The sequence below is a fragment of the Leucopleurus acutus genome, assembly GCF_964270905.1.
Source record: "Leucopleurus acutus genome assembly, chromosome: 5".
NCBI classification, from domain to species: Eukaryota; Metazoa; Chordata; class Mammalia; order Artiodactyla; family Delphinidae; genus Leucopleurus; species Leucopleurus acutus.
This window is the reverse complement of record NC_139147.1, coordinates 142,631,090-142,654,892: the sequence shown is the minus strand read 5'-3', so window position 1 is coordinate 142,654,892 and position 23,803 is coordinate 142,631,090.

Here is a 23,803-nt window from a genome sequence, read left to right as displayed (position 1 = left end):
ATATATATATATATATATATATATATATATATAACTGAGCTACTTGGATGTACAGCAGAAATGAACACAAGATTGTAAATCAACTATACTTCAATAAAACTTTAAAAAAGAAAAAAAAGAGTATGGTCATAAAACAATGTATAGACAATCTTCATTATTTGTAGAGTCCATATTTCTGAAATTTTAAAATAAACTAAAATTTATTTGTAACCCCCAAATCAATACTTACGGCACTTTCACAGTTATTGGTGAAAATGCCCAAAGCCATGAAAAATGTGAGTCACCCTATGCACACATCACTGGGGGCTGAACAAGGCAACACTCTGCCTTCTTATTTCAGCTCTCGTATGGTAAACAAATGTCCTCTTTGTGGGTTTTTTTTTAGTGCCACAATCTTCACATTTTTGGGTGTGCTTTTTGTTGATGTCGCTGTTTAAAGTGGCTCCCAAGCACAGTGCTGTAGTGCTGTCTAGCAATCCGAAATGCAGAAAGGCTGTGCTGAGCATCACGCAGCAAACACATGTGTTAGATAAGCTGCCTTCAGGCATGGGGTGCGAGGCTGCTGGCCATGAGGCCAGTGCGAATGAGTCAACAATATATATTAAGCAAGGTGTCTTTAAACAGAAACACACATAACACAAGGTGACGCATTCATCAGTTGACAAAAATGTTGTGACCATAATACCAGGAACCCAACCCTGTACATTCCCTAGGGGCAAATGTTCAGCTTTTGCTAGCTCAGAGTTTGAGGTGTCTTTATAGACAATAACTACCGCGAACAGTGAGAACTAACTCTTCATGCAGACAACTTTATACATTATCAGAAACTCCTATGACCAGCAGCTTCTTGAGAGTGAGTTCAAAGCTCTGCCACAGACGTGACCACTCTCTCTTTGTCCATGAGCAGAAAAGGCACGTAGCCAGGAAGACTGACCATGGGGGATGCAAACAGAATGAGGGAGACGTCACAAGGCAATAGAGCTCAGTGCATGCCTGTCCAGAGTGGGGAGTAAGGAGAAATCACATTCTCAACATCAAATAACTTTCTTCTTGTGTTTTAGCTGGTCACAACGTGTAAACACAATTTATGATGATCTTAAAGGTTACACTGAAGCCTGACTTTCTTTTTAAAGTAACTCTCTAGGACACCCTGAAGTAAAAGACAATCAATCATGGAAACAGATGGGCTACAGAATGTGCTGCTGTGTTGCAATTAGTAAAGCAGGCTATGGATAAAGCAAAACTCATTATGCTGAAAAGCAGAAACACTGCAAAAAGCAAAAGATCCTGCAGTCGAGCACAGCTGTAAACCCAAGGACAAATGTACCATTTGCGAGGCAGAGACAAGACCAGAAATGACAGACACACCATCCAGGGTCACATGCAGATGCTCAGCCCAAACAAGGAAAAGTATTAAGTTGTACTCAAACACGAACCGAGATAAATAATAGGCTTGCGAATGTTCTATTCTTGGGTCAACGGCAGTCACCTGTCCTTGTGAAGAACAGGTTTTTTTAAAGAGTATTTGGATTTGATGGGTAAAAAATCTAAAGCCCAGAAGTGTAGGATTTGTTAGTACTTTATATTTGTAGGCAAAACCCACAATCCTAAAGCCTTGGAGATGGCCCTGAAATTCTCTCTGAATTTGGTAAGGCCAAGCAGCCCACCTGCAGTGTAAGTGGCTATGGGGCACCCCGATTTACCTGCACACAGGCCAGCTCTGAATCCCAAGGGTGACATACTGCCTTGCTACCCAAGTGTGGTCCACAGATCAGCAGCAGGACGTCACCTGGGGGCTTGCTGGAAATGCAGACTCTCCAGTTCCAACCTAGAGGACTAAATCAGAGCTTGCATTCTAACAAGATCTCTTGGTGATTCACACTTTACATCTGGACCGTCAATAGCCTGCAGTTAGGGTGACCAACAGTCCAGGGCCTGGTATAAGCACTGCAAGTCCCGTGCTGTGGAAAACCATTCAGGGAATCTGGACAGCTGGTCACCCTATTTATCCCAATACCACAGCCAAAGGAAGTTCTCGACAGGGAGATCTGAGACTCACAGCCGCTGAGGAATCACTGCACCCTGAAACAATTTCCCAGGTTTCAATTTGGAGACACATTTGGTATTGTGTGGTCCCCACATAAGGAAAGCAGAACAAGGGTGGGAGAGGAACAGCTAAGCCTTTGAAGAACCATCTACCTCCACACCCAATCCTTTCACTCCAGGACATCACAGCCCAAGGAATCCAGTTTGACTAGAAGGAGACCAGGAGACCTGCTCCGGGAGCCCAGAGCCGTTCTGTAGCATTGGTTACATCCTCACCAGAACTTTCGAAGCCAGAGTCTGCAGCTCTAGTGCAACAGTTCTCAAACTTTAGCTCCGTCAGAATCACCTGCAGGGCCTGCTGGGTCCCACCCTCCCACACTCTGATTGAGGAGGTCTGGGCGGCGGTGGATGGGGGCACAGTATTTTGCATTCCTAACACGCTCCGATCCCAGGTCATGCAGAGGCTGACTTGCTGGGCTCACACTTCGTGAACTGCTGTTCTAAAGGATCCCAGCTTCTCGTTCTGGGAGAAACAGCTGCCTTTATGCCATGTACTTTTCTCAAAAACACAAAACAAAAGCACAACAATGAAGCAATGTAGTATTTTGCTACTCAAAGTGTGGTCCCAGACCCGCAGCATCCAAATCACATGGGAGCTTGTTAGAAATGCAGGTTCTCAGGCCCCACCCAGACCTACTTTGTCAGGATCTGTATTTTCCCAAGATCCCCTGGTGACTGACTTGCACAGTAAGGTCTGAGGAGCACTGATACAGGGACTGTTCAGAGGTTGGTAACTCTGCCTCCTCAATGTAACTACAACTGCTTTACCTCCTCGGAACCAGTATTCTATACCCTTCTCTTCCTTTGTTCATTTGTTTATTTTGATTTTAACCTCAGAAGAAGAAAGTTTGTTTTCTCACAGCTACACAGATTCATCCGTCAGCGTGGATAAAACATCTTACCTGCAACGCCAAGAACAGAAAGCTCTGTCGCTGCCGGTGAAGGAGCATTTGCACTGGCTCGGGGGACATAAGGTCTTCTGGCCCCTCCAGGAAGCAGCCACCCAGCAGAAGCCGCCCCCCCCCCAAAGTCCACTAAGGACATCTGGACAGAACCAGTGCCCGAGGCCAGACCTCGGAATCCCTGCCCTTTGCAAGAGTTCCTGCACCTTCCAAATGAGGGGCAGCATTTATTCGCTGTGGCTCCTGGGAAAATTTGATTCCAACCCGTTCAACCTACCGAAAAGCAGCATACTCCCTTCTGCAAATAGATAATATTGCTGTCACATTTTCTATCTTCATTTCACTTTTTCAGTAACAGAAGGCTACACACCCTGTAACTTCTTCTTTGGATTCCCTGAACTAGATACCAATTCTCCTGGAACTGAAAAAGAAAGTAATAGCTAATATTTACGGGGCGCATGTTATGTTCCAGATATTGTACTAAAGACTTAACATCCATTATCTTATTTACTCCAGACAACGACCCAGGAGGTAACTACTATGATTAGTCCCATTTTACAGATTAGGGGATTCGAGACACAGAGTGGCTGAGTAACTTGCCCAAAGTCATCCAGCAGGCAGATTCCAGAGTCGGCGCACTAATAAAAAAAGTTAAACCATCATTTTTGTCATATCTTTGCATACTAGGTTTTAAAAAATTATACTATCGGAAAGTATATTGCAGGCGGAAGCCTGTTGCACTCTACAGAATGTGTCTTTTAACTTGTGTGCATCTCAGTTTCTTCCTGTGGTGGGTAGGATAGTAAAAAGCACTCTGCCTCTCACCGAGGAGGTTTTGCGTTAAGTCTGTGCCTACACTGTGTAAACTGTAAAAGCACAGGACGAAGACGATGGTAAGAGGAATGATAATCACCTAAAATAATTTATTAATTCTCAAAACATCCTTGTGAAATACAGGAAATTGAGACTGGCTTAATTGTTGGCAACCATTAAAATGAGGCATGCCAAGGTTCTATTCTTGTTCTTCAGGTGGGTGGAGGGGCGCTTTTCACTGCAGAGAGCTGCCGTTCAAGATGGGGAGGGAATGCCAAACCTCTCTGAGGAGTTGCAGGAGAAAAGAGGAAAAAGGAACAGGGCAGTTCCTACGTGGACAGGAGCAATGATGAATCACCAAACCTGGCACCCAGCTAGGCTGTAGTTCCCAGCTCCTTTGCAGTTAAACTTGGCCATGGGATTTGCTTTTTACAGGGAAAGGTGAACAGAAGGCATGCATACCTCCTCTAGCTTCACCCCATAAATACCTGCCAGCCACGATCCTCTCTCTCTTGCCCCATCTGCCAGTTGGATGCCAATACCCAGAGCACCCTAGGAAAGCAGGCGTGGAAGACAGCTGACCTTTGGCAGCCTGGGTTCCTGAGTGACTGCCTGGAGCCGTCCTTCTCACTACTGTTCCTCCCAGTCCGGGCACGTCGTCATTCCCGTTACCTACATTTACATCGAGTTTCATTGATTAAGTCACTGAAATGTGGGAGGCTGTCTGCTACATTGGCAGCTGCTTTTAGCCAAACCATTACACTGATCAATATCTCCTTTACCCCCAAATCTGCTGCATGCCAGTTTATTTATTTTTAGGATTTATTTTATTATATTTTTTTAACATCTGTATTGGAGTATAACTGCTTTACAGTGGTGTGTTAGTTTCTGCTTTATAACAAAGTGAATCAGCTATACATATACATAGATCCCCATATCTCTTCTCTCTTGCGTCTCCCTCCCTCCCACCCTCCCTATCCCACCCCTCTAGGTGGTCACAAAGCACTGAGCTGATCTCCCTGTGCTATGCGGCTGCTTCCCACTAGCTATCTATTTTACGTTTGGTAGTATGTATATGTCCATGCCACTCTCTCACTTTGTCCCAGCTTACCCTTCCGCCTCCCTGTGTCCTCAAGTCCACTCTCTAGTAGGTTTGCATCTTTATTCCTGTCTTGCCCCTAGGTCCTTCATGACCATTTTTTTGCTTGTTTTTTAGATTCCATATATATGTGTTAGCATACAGTATCTGTTTTTCTCTGACTTACATCACTCTGTATGACAGACTCCAGGTCCATCCACCTCACTACAAATAACTCAGTTTCGTTTCTTTTTATGGCTGAGTAATATTCCATTGTATATATGTGCCACATCTTCTTTATCCATTCATCTGTTGGTGGACACTTAGGTTGCTTCCATGTCCTGGCTATTGTAAATAGAGCTGCAATGAACATTGTGCTACATGACTCTTTTTGAATTATGGCTTTCTCAGGGTATATGCCCAGTAGTGGGATTGCTGGGTCATATGGTAGTTCTATTTCTAGTATTTTAAGGAACCTCCATACTGTTCTCCATAGTGTCTGTATCAATTTACATTTCCACCAACAGTGCAAGAGGGTTCCCTTTTCTCCACACGCTCTCCAGCACTTATGGTTTGTAGACTTTTTGATGATGGCCATTCTGACTGGTGTGAGATGATACCTCATTGTAGTTTTGATTTGCATTTCTCTAATGATCAGTGATGTTGAGCATCCTTTCATGTGTTTGTTGGCAATCTGTATATCTTCTTTGAAGAAATGTCTATTTAGGTCTTCCGCCCATTTTTGGATTGGGTTCTTTGTTTTTTTTTGATATTGAGCTGCCTGAGCTGCTTGTAAATTTTGGAGATTAATCCTTTGTCAGTTGCTTCATTCTGCATGCCACTTTAAATGTCACTCAGATTGTTGCATGTTTCCGTAAATAAAGATTCCATCTAGAAAGAAAAAATGTCCTTCCAAGAATTAGCGGAGATTCTACTTTGTATGTGTGCTCATCTGACTGTTTTCCTCCTGACTCCCAGCTGAGATCGGCCAGGTCGGTAAACGAGAGTTTTGACTGAGGGATAGCAGACCAGGAGGAGATGGTACAGCAAGGATGCAGAAGGAGTTTGCTGAAGAGAACAACTTGGCCATTCCGAGTTCAGCAGATTCTTTAGGCGAGAGCAGAGCCAGAGAGTGAGGCAGGATGTCTCCTGACTTGACAGTGTTGCCGAGACTGGCCTTGAGAGCAAGGGGAAGAGGAGCTTTACGGCACTGACCCACTGGGGAGGCAGGTTCTGGGTTTCTAGGGTCCAGAGACCTTGGAGTGAACTTCACTGAAATATATACTCTGGGTATAGGTTGATGGAGCTTGGCTTAAGTATATTTATCACGATTTTACAGATTAGGAAAGTGACACATTTGATTGGCCTGAGATCATGCAATACAATTCATTCCCCGAACCTTTAGGATCCTAGTTTCCTGTTTCTCCCGGAGCCCAAGGCAGCAAGCTCTGCCCACCACTGCATCGTCCTCGGGGCAACATCAGCTTCCCGTTCCCGCCGCGCTGTCCCCACACCCATACCCTGTGCCAGCCTGCGAACCAGCAAATTGGAAATTCGACACCAACAGAGAATAGAGTTGAGACGCAGGCCAGTCAGGCACAGATGTGGAAAAATACGACACTGGTGTACTGCCATTGAGCACGTTCCTCTGTCCCTTACGAGCAAGAAAGACAGTCACCATAAGAAAACTGCTCCCTGAAGCATGGTGGCACCCGCCTTTGCCAGGCAGGGCACGGAAGGAAGAGAGGGCGTTCCCTGGCTCTTGCTCTGGCTGCACACATCTGCCAGGCTCCCCGAAGCTCCGCAGATCTCCCTGCAGGAGCGGCAGTGGGCAAGGCCCTCCTCCCCGCCAGGCATGGGTAATGCCTCCTGGCAAAGACCTTGGACACATCCATCTCTCTCCAGGCCCATCGAGGTCTGCCGTGTGTCTGCAGAACAGATGGGAGAGTCTGCTTGTCTGCCTGTTGGCAGCTCCATTTCACTCCATAAACATGTATTGAGGTTCTCCTCGTGCCAGGCCCGGAGCTGAGGGCTGTTCTCTGGACGTGTAGGGACGTGAGCTGCACTCCTCGGCACCACGCACAGGTGTCCATCCCCCCAGCGTCACCCAACAACAGGTGAGTGGCAAAGAAACACCGAAAAGACACCCACAACGCAGAGCACAGGGGATGGACTTGGTCAGGAGAGAAACGCCAGCACTCCTCAAACTTCGACGTGCACACAGTCACCTGGTTCAAATGCAACCTCTGAATCCGCAGGTCTGGGGTCCAGCCCAAGACGCTGCCTTTCTCACCAGCTCCCAGGTGACGCCAATGCCGTTCATCTGAGGACCCGGCCTAGAGGAGTGAGAGGCTTACCTGGTCTTCATGCTGCTCTGATAGTGGAGTTGGCTGTTGTGCGGGCAGGTAGGGGGCATATATTTGATACAAATCTACATATGCCCATAAGGAAATGAGTGTAGGGAACTCACTTTGTATGACGCCAGGTACCCTGCTGATCTAATTCAACAAATTCTCATGGGTAGGTGCCGTTACATCCCTTTCCCAGGTGAGAAAGCGTAAATTCAGAGGGACGGAGTAACCTGTCTCCAGCCCCACAGCTAGTTAGTAGTAAAGATAAGACTTGAAACGAAGTCTAGATATCTTTTAAAATCCACGTTTTACTGACCCTCCTATACTGTCCCCTCATCCATTGAGGCTGACTTCTGTCTCAAAATAGATGGCTTCAAGTCCACAGATTTCAAAATGGGAGTTGCCTTTCAGGTGGCCCTCGAAGCCCAGTAAAATCTAATATGTGGCTCTCTGCTCGCCAGCACTGCTCAATTAATCCAATTTTTTAAAACCACGGCTATCATTAAAGCCTCTATATGGATGTTAGAGGACAGCAACAACACCGAACTGGTAGGTTTTCCCCTTCTGGCAATGACCTGACAGCAATGTACAGGTATCAATATCTGGAAGGTGATGGATTTTTGTCGTGTCGGAGCAAAACAATAACAACAAAGGCCAAGGGTGAAATTCCTTCCAGCATTAAAAGCACTACTGTGAGGACTGGTTCCCAGGAGGCCTCTGGCACAGCCCAGCACGTCTCCAGAGGACGAACACACGAGGACTGCTATGGCAGCTCAGCCAACTACTCAAACTATACTGGGTTTCATGCTTAAAGAATTATGTTTATCGTTTCCTCTAATCAATTTTACTTCACGAAATAAAGAGGGATAGATCATTCTTCAGTTCCTGGAAGAAAGGAGTGTCAGAAACCTTACAAATCAAGTATGTGTTAGAGAAAATGGGTACGGAGCGGATTCTTAACTGCAGAGAGAATGTATAGCCCTCTCTTTAAGCTCATGGGAGATCGTGACCTCAAAAAGCACCCATGATTTCTCAAGAGGACTATTACTTAACAAAATCTCCACAATAGCAATGAGTAACAGCCTGCCAAGGAATATAAATAGAAAAGGATTTAATATAGATCCCATAGTCAGGAGATGATTAGCCTAGGGAGTCTGGTGTTAATAAGATCACTCTCAACCCCCAGATCAAATTCCTCACAAAATAATATTAATGTCATTAACTCTTCTAAGGAGAGAAGATAACCCTCTATTATTTGCATCCCAATTGGCATTTCTCCTTCTATAAGGGAAATGAGTCAAAATGATAAAATAATTCCATTTTGAGGTAGTTCTTAATATGCTGATCTAACTATAGCTTTGAATTTATAGTGGGATAGTCTCCGTGTTTTATATCTAAATACAATGAATCTCTGGTAAGAACTAAAAATGAAAATGACCTGAATTATTTCCCATCATTTGCTTATTTCCATAACTGCAGCCAGTCTTGGGTGGTTCTCAATCTTTCCCCTCCCTACTTCATTCTATTACTCTCAGGAATGTTGCTCAATAGAAAATCGAACCAACAAAAATGGAGAACTCTTAATGCATCATTAGGCCTTTGGAGCATGAAAATAGGAGACATCAATTAAAGACAAGGGTCCAGGAGTATACTTTCTGCCTTCAGATTATTAAAACTCAAAAGAAACAATTTTTCAGTTGGCTCTTTCACGTATAATTGTATGTAGTAGCTCCATGTAATAATATAAAAGGCAACACATATAAAGCCCCCCAAAATATGCATTAATAAATAAATATCTAAAATGTCTATATTTCAATTATTTCTAAACCTATTGCCATCCATTATCATTAATAGTTATAAAACTATAAAATGTTTGTTAATCATCTCATTGATAGTAAATTATTTTATTAGTTGTTCTTTGTTATATTATAAAAGACTAGTAGTATTAGAATTATGTAATTAACTTGCCTGCTGTTGGTCTAATTTCTCTACTCATCTAAAAGGTGAAGACACAATAGCATTTAATTTTGATTTAAGGGGTTACTATAAATTTAATATTTTTTCTTTGAAATCTAGTTCTAAGCTTGACCTTACTAAAATACTTTATGGTATTTCATACGTCATCAAAACTGCAACACACCTTCTGAAATATCTTTTTTTAAAAAAAAAATTAATTTGTTTTTATTTTTGGCTGTATTGGGTCTTTGTTGCTGTGCACGGTCTTTTTCTAGTTGTGGTAAGTGGGCTTCGTTGCAGTGCATGGGCTTCTCATTGTTGTGGCTTCTCTTGTTGTGGAGCATGGGCCCTACGTGCATGGGCTTCAGTAGTTGTGGCTCATGGGCTCAGTAGTTGTGGCTTGCGGGCTCTAGAGCGCAGGCTCAGTAGTTGTGGAGCGTGGACTTAGTTGCTCTGCGGCATGTGGGATCTTCCCTGACCAGGGATCTTCCCTGTGTCCCCTGCATTGCAGGCGGATTCTTAACCACTGCGCCACCAGGGAAGCCCTGGAATATCTTAAATTAAGTAAGGACTTTCTGACTCACGATAGCAGTTTGAGAAGGTTATGGTAACCCTCACCTAGGCATCAGTTCTGACCAATTACAAGCACGTAGCCATGTGCTGTGGCCGAAGAGCTGGGTTTGTGCACGTCTTTTTGTATACAATCAATGTTGATGTCATCTCTAGGGCTATGGCAGGTAAATTTCTTTTTTTCTAATTGTATTTTGAAATCTCATGTAATATTTTTAGAAAGATGACCCTAAATGGAAAAACTGGGGAAATACCCATGGAATTGCTCACTTGAATATATAATAAGTAAAGTTTAAGAAAGCAATAGGTGAACATCTGTTTTTGTTTGGCTGAGTGTTTTCCATCTTTTAGAGCATCTCCTGGATACTGACCTCAAGGGAAAATACTGTAATGGTTTTCATTTAAAATGTCTTCCTGGAATCTACTGCCCCATTGCTCTCCAAACTATTGAGTTGGCCAAAAAGTTCGTTCAGGTTTTCCGAACAAACTTTTTGGCCAGCCCAATACTTTGAAGAACCTGAATCAGCGTGTGTATCACCGTGCATTACGATGTTTATCTTCCCAGCTAGAACCTGACTTCCAAGAGGTTAGGCACTGTGTCATTGGTATGTGTGTGTTTTGTTTTTATCCTGGACACCTCGTATAGCTGAAACCAGATAGATGCTCAATAAATATTTATTAACTGATTCACTAGTGGCTGTGCTGGGTGTCATTTTCACATTTGTGCTTCAAGTCATTTTCACATTTTGCTTTTCTCTTACTCATGCCAGACCAAAGAAAATGGCCCAGTAGGTATAGGAGCACGTGCTAACCATTTAGATTCCAAATCCATAAATAGTATTTATATATGTTGTCTCAAGCAATCCTTTCAAACCCATTGTGAGTAAGAAACCTTGGTTTTGTATTTCATACAAAGGAAATCTAGAGCTCATACAGTGTGTCTTTCCCATATTCCTACAGCTAGGCTGGAATGTTGTAAAAGCGATGCTTGGATCCAGGTCCTTAGGCACAAAATTCCAAAAGCAACATTCCATGCTGGGGATTTCTGGAATTCCATCCACCTCAACTAAGGCAGGAACAGTCCAAGAAGAGATGAAGCTTCAACCCAGGATTCAAATTCTAACTATACCATTCCTTTATGTCCTCACTGCTTCACTTAATAAGGAACAGATAAACACTGGTCTGATATGGGCAGTTCCACGTTCTGTCAGTTTTAAATCCACAGCATGAGAAGTGATGGTGGTTATAAAATGCTGGGTGTCCCAATCTAGAATCATGTAATAAGAACCCGAGTGCTTTAAGCCCATCTGTCCATTTAATCTTCACAACCAGCACTGAGTTAGGTGTTAATGATCCCATTTTGCAGGTGAGGAAACTGAGTCTCAGAGAAGTTAAATAACCTTGCCAAGGGTCACACATCTGGTGAGTGTCAGAGCCCTAATTCAAAGTTCAATTAGTCTGACTCAGAGCTATTCTCTTAACCACACCATCTTTTTACCCCTGCTTCCACGCAGTGGAAGACAATGATAAAAACCTTATGAACCTCAAACTCAATCTGCAGAACAAGCTTTCTGGGCCTCCTTGTGCACTTTGATACATTGTAAAATAAATTATGCTTTTAAATCAGTGTTTTTAAAGGACATTCTCCCAATCTCCGAAGACAAATGTCATTTACTGCAGATTGGGAGCTACGCTTGGATTATCCAAACTGTTCCTTCACACTCTTTCCAATTCCGTGGATAATTCATCACACTTTTCCCTGGTCCCTTTTGCTTGTGCAAACTTGAGTACCACCCAAGAAAAAGTGGCATTCTAAACACCTGTGTAAGGTTAAACCCTCAGGAAATAGCATTAGAGCTTTAATTATCTTCCTTGGTTTTTTGTTTGTTTGCTTGGCAAAGAAAACAAAAGTACATCTTTAAGGCACACTCTCACATCTGGAAGCCAAAGCCAAACATTTCCTAGTCTTACTGCATTGGAGTACTTTGACATCTTTTGTCCAAGCCAGTTCCTCGAGTATTCCTCAACATTCGATAGAAAATTCAAGTATTTTCTATCATACTAAATACTCAAACATAAACTGGCAGCCCACGAGCCAAATTTAGGCACCAAATATATTAAGTTTTGGTGCTCCCGTTATTTTTAATTTTGATTTACTTGGCACTGAAAAAAAACCCTGGAGATTTTACACAGAGTTCCAGGCTCACAGAAGAATCCAGATTTCTAAACCATCATTTCAAGTCAGACATTTGCCATTGAGAGGCTGAAACTGCTCCAGAGCAAAGCAAGTACCTGGAGCTGGGCTGCCTTCTCTCGAGTTCTCACACATCCTGCTGCCTGCCTCCTGATCCAACGCGTTCTACCACAGGACAAGGGCGTTTCCTCGTTTACTTAAGTTTGTTCTTCAACGGCCACATCTCACATTACTAAATAAGCGAGTTCTGTTTTGTTGTTTTAACACCGAGGGTGTCTTTAATCTGCAATGGCTCGGATAGAAGATATACTTAAAGAACACCACTTCCTCCTTCACCGAAAGTGTATAGGTTTCAAATCCATCTCCATGTCAGGTTATCTGGTCTGTCTCAGTTGACAAGGCTATTTCTCAGGTAGACAAAATGTGTGCCCCCATATCTCCCACTCTCTGATGTCTTTCCTGTGATTATGTTACCTTACTTGGGAAAAGGGATTTTGCAGATGTAATCAAGATTACCGTAGAGCACAGGGAACTACAGGTATACACAATATCTTGTAATAACCTATAATGGAAAAGACTGAAAATAATATATATACATATATATGTGTGTGTGTGTATATATATATATATATATATATACACGTATAACTAAACCACTTCGCTGTGCACTTGAAGCTAACACAACATTGTAAATTAACTATACTTCAATTTCTTTAAATTGAAAAAAAAAGATTACTCATCAGTTGACCTTAAAATAGGGAGTCATCTTGGATTATCTGGGCGAGCCCAGTCTAAGCACAGGGGCCCTTCTGAAGCAGAGCACTTTCTCTGGCTGGAGGCAGGAACGATGTGGGGAGACGAGGTCAGAGAGATCTGATGCATGAGGAGGACGGAGCCCACTGGTGCTGGTTTGGAAGATGGGAGGGTCCACGAGCCAAGAAACGCCTCGGGAAGTGGAGAATGATCCCCAGTTGACAGCCAACAAGGAAGTGAGGGCCTCAGTCTCACAACCACATGGAAATGAATTCTCCCAACAACACGAATGAGCCTGGAAGCAAATTATTTCTCAGAACTTCCAATGAAAGCTCAGGTTGGCCATCCCTTGATTTTGGGCCTTGTGAGACCCTAAGCAGAGTGTCCAGCCAGACCTGCCTGGACTTCTCACCTACGGAGGCTGCGAGGTAATAAACTTGCAATGTTTAAGCCTCCTAGTTTGTGTCAATTTATTAAGGCAGTGATAGAAAATGAATCCAGGCCCCATGGTCACTAGTAACCCCAGTGGGTAGTATCAGAAAGGCTCTGAATGCTTCATCCATAGCAATCATTATTTCTTTGTTGTTAACCATTAACTTTGCTGTTAATCATTTATGTTTCTAAGCTAATCCTATTGATTTGGAGCCTGTATTTATTTTCTATCACTGCCATAACAAATTAACACTAACCAGAAAATAAAGGGGCCAAAATTGGTACTGAGAAAATTAAGTAAGTAATGATGACTCACATGGAAATTGAACCTCTTCAATTTAAATTTTTCAGAATGATCTCTTGTAACTATATTGTTGGATGTATTAACGTGTGAAGGCAAGAAAAAGCTTCTACTCCACGTTTTACTTCTTTATTAAATTGGTTATCAAAACAATCCTAAAATTGCCATTTGTATCCGTGAAACATTCACTAGAGTTTTAAGATTAAATAAGGAACAGATTCACAGAAGTCACCACTCTGGGGCCTTCTTTTGCCAAACTGTTTGTTTTTCAAATAATATCTGTAAAGTAAGCCTTATTTGCCTAGTGGAAAAACCTTAAGGAAGACAAGACGATATATTCACACTATGCGAGACTGTTTAAACCGTACTCATCTTTGAGATCAGTACCATTTTCAGCACAGGAGAAAGGGGGACAGCGTTTAAAACCAGGAAGGAGTGGGATCTGCAATTAAACCTATCCTTCTGCAACTCAGTGAAGTTTTCTTCATAGGATGTACTGTTACCTGAAATTATCATTTTGTCTACTTTGTTGTAATATATTTCTCCGAATAGAATGTCAGCCACAAGAGGCCAGTGACTTTGCCTGCTTGTTCATTGATGGACAGCCAGCCTTTAGACTGGTGCCTGGTACATGGTAGATTCTCAATAAATTCTTGTTAAATGAATGAACAAATAGATGATGACAATTCTAGGTTAGCATCCAGCAGTTCTGAAAGACTGCATTTACCTTCATTCTTCCACTCACTAAACTGTCTCTATGCCTTTCATTTCTAACCTTCATTTCTCTAGTGTCGCCATTGAAACAGGAAGTCTCTCCTTCTTCATTTGTTAAAAAGACACTATTGAGCACCTTGGACGATCCCTGGTTCACTCAAGAGTCATTCATTTATTCAACAAAGAAGGCCAGTGGAGGAGGTCAGAAGGATAACCAGGGGCAGAGCACAGCACGCAGAGCCTCCTAGGCCCCTGCAAGGTCTTGGGTTTTTAGGAAGAGAGAGAGGTGGGAAGCCGTGGGTGGCCCATCACTCGGGAAGTTTCTTATTCTGATTAACATCTGAATGAGGCCCATCTTGTGAGGCAAAGGTAGAAACAAGGTCACCAGTCAGGGAGCTGTTGGAAGACTCCTGTTTTTGACTGCCCATGTCCTCGTACAGCTCCAACTAGGCTCTGGAAGGAACTTTGTCAGAGCACAAGATACATCTTGGAAGCCCTTCTCAGACAGTCAGCACTGACTGCCAGCTGCCGTCTCCTTCACATGCAGTTCCCCACGTACAGCATCCACGGCCTCCTGGGCATTGCCTCTGCTAAGAATCAGAGATACCACCCCCGCCTGCAGAAGAGGAGGTCCCTCTGTGCTTATCCCTTGGCCAAGGCTCATTTCACCCACACAAGGCCATCCTGCTTCTCCTCTGCTCCAACCCAGTGTTTTGTACCATTCATTCGCACTGAAGACAAACTACAGCATGTTTTTTTTTTTCCAAAAATTAAACAGTGCATTGCCTTAGAAAGAAGAGCAAGAAGCCGCTGAAGTCTCTTAAGGCTCTTCCAAAGTTGTGGTGCTTAGGTCATCCCACCTGAAAACACCCCTAGTTTTCAGGCTTCCCCAGTAGACGCACTGGAGAGAGAGACAATGATGAGCTGCCCTTACCACGCTTTCCTATAAAGGCTCTCATGCTAAGATGTACCCAGCTGACCTCCTCTACAAGTTGAGCCCACAGGCCAATGAATGCCAGTCTCCCCACCCGTCATTACTTTGCAGTGTTATTAGATCAGATACTATGGCTTCAGGGCATTCCTGCGGCTCACCATCAATATGAACGTAGTCAAAGAACCCCAGTGTCGCTGCAGGATGGAGCACGGCAGCTAAGAAGAGCTGAGTTGCTACTCCCATACTTTGAGTCCTGTAACCTCTGCTCAAGCAATTGAACCTCATTTGGTCCGTTTCCTCACCTCTAATATGGGCCCACTGGGCGTGAGGAATAAATAAAACATGTATCAAACGTGTAGCACAGAATCTGGCACGTAGCAAGCACTCCATAAATATTAGTTTTCATCATTTAAACCATTATTCTAATTGTCATCATCACTGCGAAGACGGACATCAACAGTACCCAAGCTCAGGAAGCAGGGAGGCCACCTTTATATATATATCACCTGGTGGTAAAGACTCCTTGGAAAATGTCATTCTAGAGCATGGATACACAAACCAATTTTTCTAATTCCTTGCTTCCACCTCTTCTATGTTTATTGACATAGGGGAAACTGAGGCAAGAATGTTAAGGTTCTTCAAGTTTCAAGTGAGGGATGCAAAGACCACCAAGTAGGAAAGGCAGAGGCCATGTGGTAGACTCAATCCGCCGATGGTGGTAACAGCTGGGCAGAAGCTCACGTAGATCTTTCTATTTTGTTTCTGCTTATGTAAGAACGATGAAAGAAGACAATAAAAAGGATGAGGGACAGGAGAAGGGGAGAAAGGAAGGAAAGGAATAAGAGAAACTGAAGAAATAAAAAGGAAGCCCTGAAGAAGGGGAAGGAAGGAACTGAAGAGTGGAAGGAAGAGGAAGAGAGAACAAGACAGGGAGAAATGGGGACCACTAAGAGGCTGAGTCTACAGCCTGCTGTCATCCCAGGGAAAAGCCAGGGTCAGCACCAGCAGGGTGCCAGAGAATACAGAGAATGCTTACAATGGAACCAATTCTTGCATTTCTGTGCCTCTTTAGTGAAAGAAAATGTCTCTATCTTCAGAAAACTGAAGCTGAGACTATGCTTGATCTTCCAGTTCCAATAACGGCACCGAGTCTTGCTGACACAGTTACATGGACGTCACTGCTACCTTCTTGAAGTAAATCCTTGCAACTCGCAAATGCGGCAAATGCAGCAATTGCAAAGTGAAGTGAACTCAAGGGTGCTCACGGTGCTAAGAACGCAGCCTCCCAGACCAAAGGGGGGCGACGGGAAAGCCAATGGTCCTGGGGCCGGCCTCGACGGTACACCTCACTCTGGTTACTGTGCTTTCAGTTTCTACTATTTGTCAAAATTTCTGTATGCCAATATTTAGCATGCTTGATACTCAGTCTCTTAATTATATGCCTAGATTAGCCTTTGATTAAATGTACTCTGTTGGCCAAGAGAAAAAGCAGACCATTCCAAATGGTGATTACTTAAACTTACTTTCTGTAGTGGTGGACCTTCATCTGGGTGTGGGATGGAGCTGTAAGAGGGCTAGGATGGAGCCACAAGGTTGGAAAAAAGATCCAACCTTCATTTAGAGACAAATAATGAATGAGGAGCCAGCTGAGAAATAATAAAAGCCTAATGAGGAAAACTGGAGATGTCTAGTGTCACAGAAGCCACCCAAGTCACTGATGCCAAGAGAGAATAGCTTATGAATTAAAAGGGACCAATCAACCCTTTCAAATGCTCCAAGAAGTTGAGGAAGCATGTAGGTCCCTGGGTCTGACCACATAGAGGTCACTGTTGATCTCAACAGACGTTGTTTCCATAAGTGGTAGGGGCAGAAGCCACACAAGTGTAGGATGAACAGTAAAGGAGAGAGGATGTGAAGATACAGCATCCTCAGAAATCTGACGGTGGCATGGAGCAGAGAAATGACGTGAGGGGTGCTCAGAAGTATGGGATCCAGGGTTTGTTTTTAAGATGTAAGACATTAAAATATGTTAACATGTCATCTTTACAACTCTGTGATCTGAATGGTATTATTTCCCCCACTGACCAGAAAAGAAAACTGACGCTCGGAAAGGTTAACAAATTGGATCAAGGTCTCACAGCTAGTAAGAGGCAGAGCTGAAAGCTGAACCCAATCTATGTCATTCCAGAGCCTTACGACAGACTGCCACGGATTACGTTCTATTGCACTTGTTTATCCACATAACTGTCTCCCTCACTTTCTAAGTACAAGGACTGAGTCTAACTCATCCTTGAATCCCTAGCACCTAGTGCAGTATCTGGTAGTTAATAATGGGTACTTATGTCACAGAAATAAATCATTTAACCAGAAGTCAGATTTTAGCCTTTAAAAAAAAGAAAAATAGACAACTTTCCTACAGAACAATGATATAAAGAACAATAGAAATATAGAGATATTGGGCAGCCTTTGAAACGTTTGGAATATAAAAGTGATAACAGGAGTAGTGACTTTAAGAATGAACATAATAAATAAACCTGTATTCAAAATGTACTTTATTCACACGATTACATTTCCCAAGTTTGTAACCAGCGAAACTGTAAGAACTTGCCCTGATCTTACACAATCTGACATCAGCCTCCACTATAATGAACAGCTTGCTTGTCACTTATTCTTTTTTTCCCCCTGCACTTAAAATACATACAAGGTTCTTACTCCCACATGGAATCCATTCTCAGGTAATACTGATTTCACTGTGCTGTTCCACATGAGACCAGCATATTTGTATGGGCAGGAAATGGTGCATTCAATCATCATGATATTTTGTGTGCCTGGCAAGAATAAATAGATTTTTTTAAACATTCATGGGATTGACTGGTTCCCCCCCAACCACTACATGTTTTGCTCAGCTCTTTGGCTGGCAAGTTACTTCAGAGCTCTTTTAATACAGTTATTAGTTGTTCCCTTTATCATATGAGTTAGACAATTTTACCAAAGATCCGACGGTTAAAATAATTAACAATAGTTTTAAAATGTGTGACCTCTGATGTTTGTCTTGAAATGCTATTAATTTAAATTTCTGCTGAAAGAATTTTGTTTTGAGCTTCCTTCAGAAAAAACCTCTTCCTTCATTTCAGAAAATTTACCCTTTGAAAGTCTGAATAGAAAAAAAAAAAGAGTTTTTCATGTTAACAAAAATTGCTTTATGATGTAAGATAGACTACTTTGGTTTGGTTTGGTTTGTTAAGATTAGCTAGGAAAGCAGTTTAGAATCTGCCCACTCACGAATTACATATATAGTTAAAAAGTACTTGAACCAAGTTAAATAAATTAAGGATGCCTAAAGTAGGCCGAATTTACATTCTGATTATTTCCAGAAGGCTTCTAATCCCACAAAGTTTTTAAAAAATCTTTTTCGTGCTTGATGTAAGAATTACCTGCTAGCCCTCCTCTCCCTCCCAGTCTCTCTATAAGCATCAAGTATTTATTTTCCTAAAAGGGATATACTATACAATTTAGCTATTCATTTATGCAAATGATGGTAAACAGAATTATAAAGACAGATAATAAACAGCAAATGAGGTTGTTATGTTTCAGGCTCTGTGTTGTCAGAGTTCCGAGCATGGTTTAGTGTTTTCTATTCATGACTTTATATAACCAAATTACTCCCTGATGCAGTCTCAGATGCGCTTTTGCCTGCAAATGACAAGGAATAAAACATCAGGACATTAATGTTAAAAGACAATCACTAATGGCGTAAATATGAAAATAATTACTGCATCATACCACCAATTGTTATGTGTTCATTACTGAAGTTCTTGTAAAGCCTTCGTTTTCTTGTTACAATTATTTTTTTCCTTTATTTTTGTCTGGCTATTTTATAGTCCTGACAGTACTTTAGCAACATTCAGCAGTTACACAAGCCATTTAATCCTGCCCAAAGCTTCATTTAAACTTCATTTTAGCTGCATTTTATTTGTGTATATATGTCTTTTACTTCTTTAAGATAGTGAAAAGATACTTCCGGAGTAGGTGCTGGAAAGATATGTCAAAGCAGATTATCTAAAACAAGCAATAAACTTGGGCGAAGGTTTCAGATTTTAACATCACTCGCTAAAATACCTTTATTAATCAAACTAATTGCGTCCCTATCCTCTAAAATTTTAGTTCAGCACCCGCCCCCAACTCTTTTTAAAATTAACTTATAATTTTACAGCCAATCATGCAAGGTGGTTTTCAATCTCTGCTCTCTTCTTCCTCCCGCAAGGTTTCTTCCCCTCCGCCCCACCTCACCTTTCTCCCACTTCTACCTCATCCCTCTGCTACCAATGCTTTCTCCCTAGCTGGCAGGAAAGGGAGCCCCTCCAGACACACACACACACACACACACACACACACACACACACACACCAGCAGGAAAGGGAGCCCGTCCAGACACACACACACACACACACACACACACACCCCAGCCGCCTCGCCCTCGGAGGGTCGTCCAAATGCACCCTTTGTCTGCTCCACTCCGCGACCATCACTTCGCCTCTCGCCTGCCAGCCTCAGGCCAGGAGTGGCAGGAAAACTCACACCGCTGTCACGAGCTGGAAGCGGGAAGAGGGACGGTGGACCGGAGGGGAGGAGGTTCCGCGGGCGGCCCAGCATCACTCGCCGCTGCGCGCGCACACGCACACGCACACGCACACACACACACACACACACACACACACACACACACACACCAAGAAGGCTTCTGTCACCTGTTCGCTTTCAAAACGAGCTCCAGCACTGGGGAAAACTTATCCCTTCCCCCACCTCCACCCCCACCTCTGGGAGTTCGGGTACAAGAAGGCATCCCGTGCATAGGTTTCCAAAATATCTGGAGGGAGAAAAAGTGTACACTGGGTACAATGCAATTATATGTGTGTGTGTGTGTGTGTGTGTGTGTGTGTGTGTGTGTGTGTATCCCTAGTCCCTCCCTCTTCCTCTCTCTTTTTCGCCCATCTTCTTTGCAATAACACACAGCCTTTTCTTGCCAATGAGTGCACACAACAAGCATCCCATCTCTGCTGATAGTCCAAGCTTGGATTCTCTGCCCTGCAGGTTCCCTCTCTGCACCTGGCGTCTAGGTACCCAGAGTCCCTCTGCCCGGCGACAAGCCCGTAACACTCTCTCCAACTCGTGCCATGGGCAGCCGGGCGCTGCCGGCTCCCGAGCACTAGCCGAGCTTCCAAACTTTTTCTTGCCCTCTCTCCAGCCTCAAATCACGCGCATCCCGGATGTCTGACGCCTCTGCCCTTGATCCCGAACCACAGGGAAACTGGCGAAAACCGCTCGCCCCGTGGGCGCCGGGTCTCGAGGTGCCCAGCCTTGGTGCGCATAGGACCGTGCTGGACCTCGCAGGGCCGAGAAGGGAGCCTGGGAGGACCCGGCAGGCAGGTGCAACTTGCCAGCGATTCCCGGGTTCAAGCCCTAGGGGACCGCGGGTTTGGCCTGGTGAGAACAAAGCTGGAGTCCGGGAAGACTGTCGGACCGTAGGCGCTAAGACAATAGCAATAAAGGGAACTTAGAGTAGGACCGCTGCGCAAAGTTGTCTCCGAGTCCGGATGTCCCGGGATGGCCGCAGGCTCCAGCTGCAGACCCCGAACCCCCCGCCCGGGTCCCGGCGGCGCCGTACATGCAAACCCCCAGCTCAGCAGCCGGTCCCTGGATGCTAGGCAAATGCCCTGGGCGCCCAAACCTAGTTTGGGGTCCGGACGCTCCGGGGCTTATGCGGCTGCCAGGCAAGAAGACCCGCCAGCGCGCTCTCCTGGCTTTACCTTTCGGCGGACTGCCGGGGACTCCGCGGCGCGCCGCCCGCTGGCCGTGCCCTCAACCCCTGCCGCCGCCTCGAAGAGCAGACAGTGCGAGCCCCGCGCGCCGCGCCCCGCCCCCGTGCGCCAGGCCCCGCCCCCATCCCCAGGCCCCGCCCCTCCACGCAGGCCGAGCCCCCGCGCGGACCCACACGAGCCCAGGAGCGTTTGCCCGCGAGCCGCGGCAACCCCCGCGGCTGCTGCTCCTCCCGCTGCTGTCCAGTTGCTGCGGCCGTCGCTGGGTGGCCGCCGCTGCTGCTGCTGTTGCATGCCATAGGCCAGGATGCCCTGAATTGTCAAGGGGGCACCCCTGACCCCAACAAACGAGATGATGGCAAATGACCCCTAGAACAGGGTAAGGGCCAATGCACTTGAAGAGCACCTGAGAGCTTGCTAGAAATTCATGTTTCTCAGCCCCACCCCAGATCCACTGATGCAGAATCACCAGGGATGAAGGTAGCAGTATTTTAACAAGCTCTTGTGGTGATTCCAAGCCCCTTAACGTTGGAGAAGCACTGCTCTCTTGCTCAAGAACAAAGGGACTGATCAGATGCAGGCCTAAGACCCAGGAAGGAGCCCAACCGGACCGACGGGTTTAACTTCTCAGTGTTTGCAAAGCCGGAGAGAGTACGTTGTCTGTGCCCTGGATGCCATTCATCTTGCTTTATTGACTGCGAAGTCTTTAAAGATAAACCGAGGGGGGAGCACATCTACTTCTGATCTGACAGCTCTAATGAGCTCAAGGAAGACTTATGTAAACATTATTAAGTGTAATAAACACGTGTCGGCATCAGGCAATCTTCTCTGGAGAAGAGTTGGCAGAAGCCCGCCAGAGCCAACGTTTTATTCATAATGTCTTTTTAACTTTATGTTGCCTGTGTAATAGGCCTTTGGCTCTGCTGTTGCTCCGATGGAAAATCATTACCCCAGTAATGGATGAGTCAGTTCAGAAGGAGAGCCACTGGGATGCTGAACACTCCCATTCATGACTGCTGTGTATCAGAGACGGAGGGACCACCCCTGCCCATGTAGCCATTTTAATTACACAGCTGGTGTCCAGGCTTCCGGTTTCAACTTCCCAAGGCATCACTGGACTCAAACTCTAAGCACCGAATGGAAGTCACCTCACAGTTTTATTGGTAGTGAGCCCTAATCCTCTTCTGTATTCTCCAGAGCTTCAGCTATTACTAAGCACCAGAGGAACTGATGATTGTTTGCCAGGAGAGAACACATGGGGCTTCTCCAGAGACTTATTCTGGCTTTGCACCCTTATTTTGGGTAGATTTGGAAGCTGGAAGTCTGGTCCTCAAGGAAAACTCGACAGTGGTACCCAGAGCAAGGGGGCCTTCAAGAGCCCTCTTCTCTGCCCCGTTCCTGTTCCTTTTTCATAAAAAACGACAACCTGCGCTCAGCACTAATAGCATTACCATTTTAAGTACAGTAATGAAAGGGGGAGAATTACTATTAAGAGAATTAGTCCATTAAAGAATCCAAAACAGTTTAGCTTCCCCCCAGATTCCAAGAGTGGTGTGAGAGAAAGGACTAGAAATCTGGTATCACCGGGCTTATTCTAGATGAGAGATAAAAGATGAAGGGAAAAGAAAGACAAAGCAAGAATGAAGGGAGAAAGGAAGGGAAGAGGAGAGGGAGGGATGGAAGGAACTTTAACTGCTACTCAGGCCTTAGAAACTGATCAAAAAGAAAATTGGAAAGAGATGGCGGGGTAACGAGGGGAGGAGCTTTAAGTCGGGGTCTCCAGAGAAACAGAACCAATAGGAGATATATAAGGTGCAGACACAAATATATTGTAGATACAGATGTACAGAATGAGATTATTATTAGGTACTGGCTCACATCATTGTGGACGCTGAGAAGTCCCACCCTCTCCCGTCTGCAAGTCGGAGGTCCAGAAGAGCCAGTGCTGTAGTTCAAAGGCCTGGGAGCTGGACAACTGATGGCGTGGATTCTACTCAGTGTCTGGAAGCCTGAGAACTAGGAGCCCGGGTCGGGGGCAGGAGAAGATGGAAGTCCCTGCTCAAGCACTCAGGAGGAGAAAGGACAAATTCTCTATTCTTCCACCTTTTTGTTCTATTCAGGCTCTCAAGGGATTGGAGGATTCCCACTCACTCTGGGGAGAGCCTTCTGCTTTACTCAGTCCTCCAACTCAAATGCTACTCTCTTCCAGAAACACCTTCACAGACACACACAGAAGTCATGTCTAATCAGAAATCTGGGCATCCAGTGAGCCGGTCAAGTTGACTCATAAAATTATCACAAGGGCAACACGGTGGCCGAGCTCCATTCTTACCCAAGGCCATGTCAGGTTCCCGAAGAGCAGGCTCTGAGTGAGGAGTTATGGGCCAGAGATTTATTAAGAAAGTGGTTCCAGGGGAAATCACTAAGGGAACTAGGGTGAGCAGAACAGGGAAAAGAAGAAAGCCAGTCAAGGTCCATAAGTCCCACAGAGAGCTGGCCTTGACCTCACTCTGCAGGGAAGCTCTGGAGTTGCAGTTAAGACTCTAAACTGTCCCAAACTGAGTTAAGAAAGCTGGACATTCAGATTCCTTTGCTGGACAGTTTATTGGTTAACAACCTCCCAAGGGGAATAAACTCCTTGGCCCTTGCGTCGGCTCCAGTAGCTTGAGGGCCGTCCTTCATAGAAAAGTCAAGGGTGCTAGCTCTTGAAACCAATGGAACTCAGAAATTTGGAGGAGGTGGGATATCCCACAAAAACAGTAGAAAAGATGTGAGAGTATCTGACCCGAGCCCTGACTTTGTTTCAATATGTGAGATTTCCCAGCTCAAACACCAGACATGAGCTGAGTGGCTGAACCCCCGCCCCTGACCACAGAGGGGTCC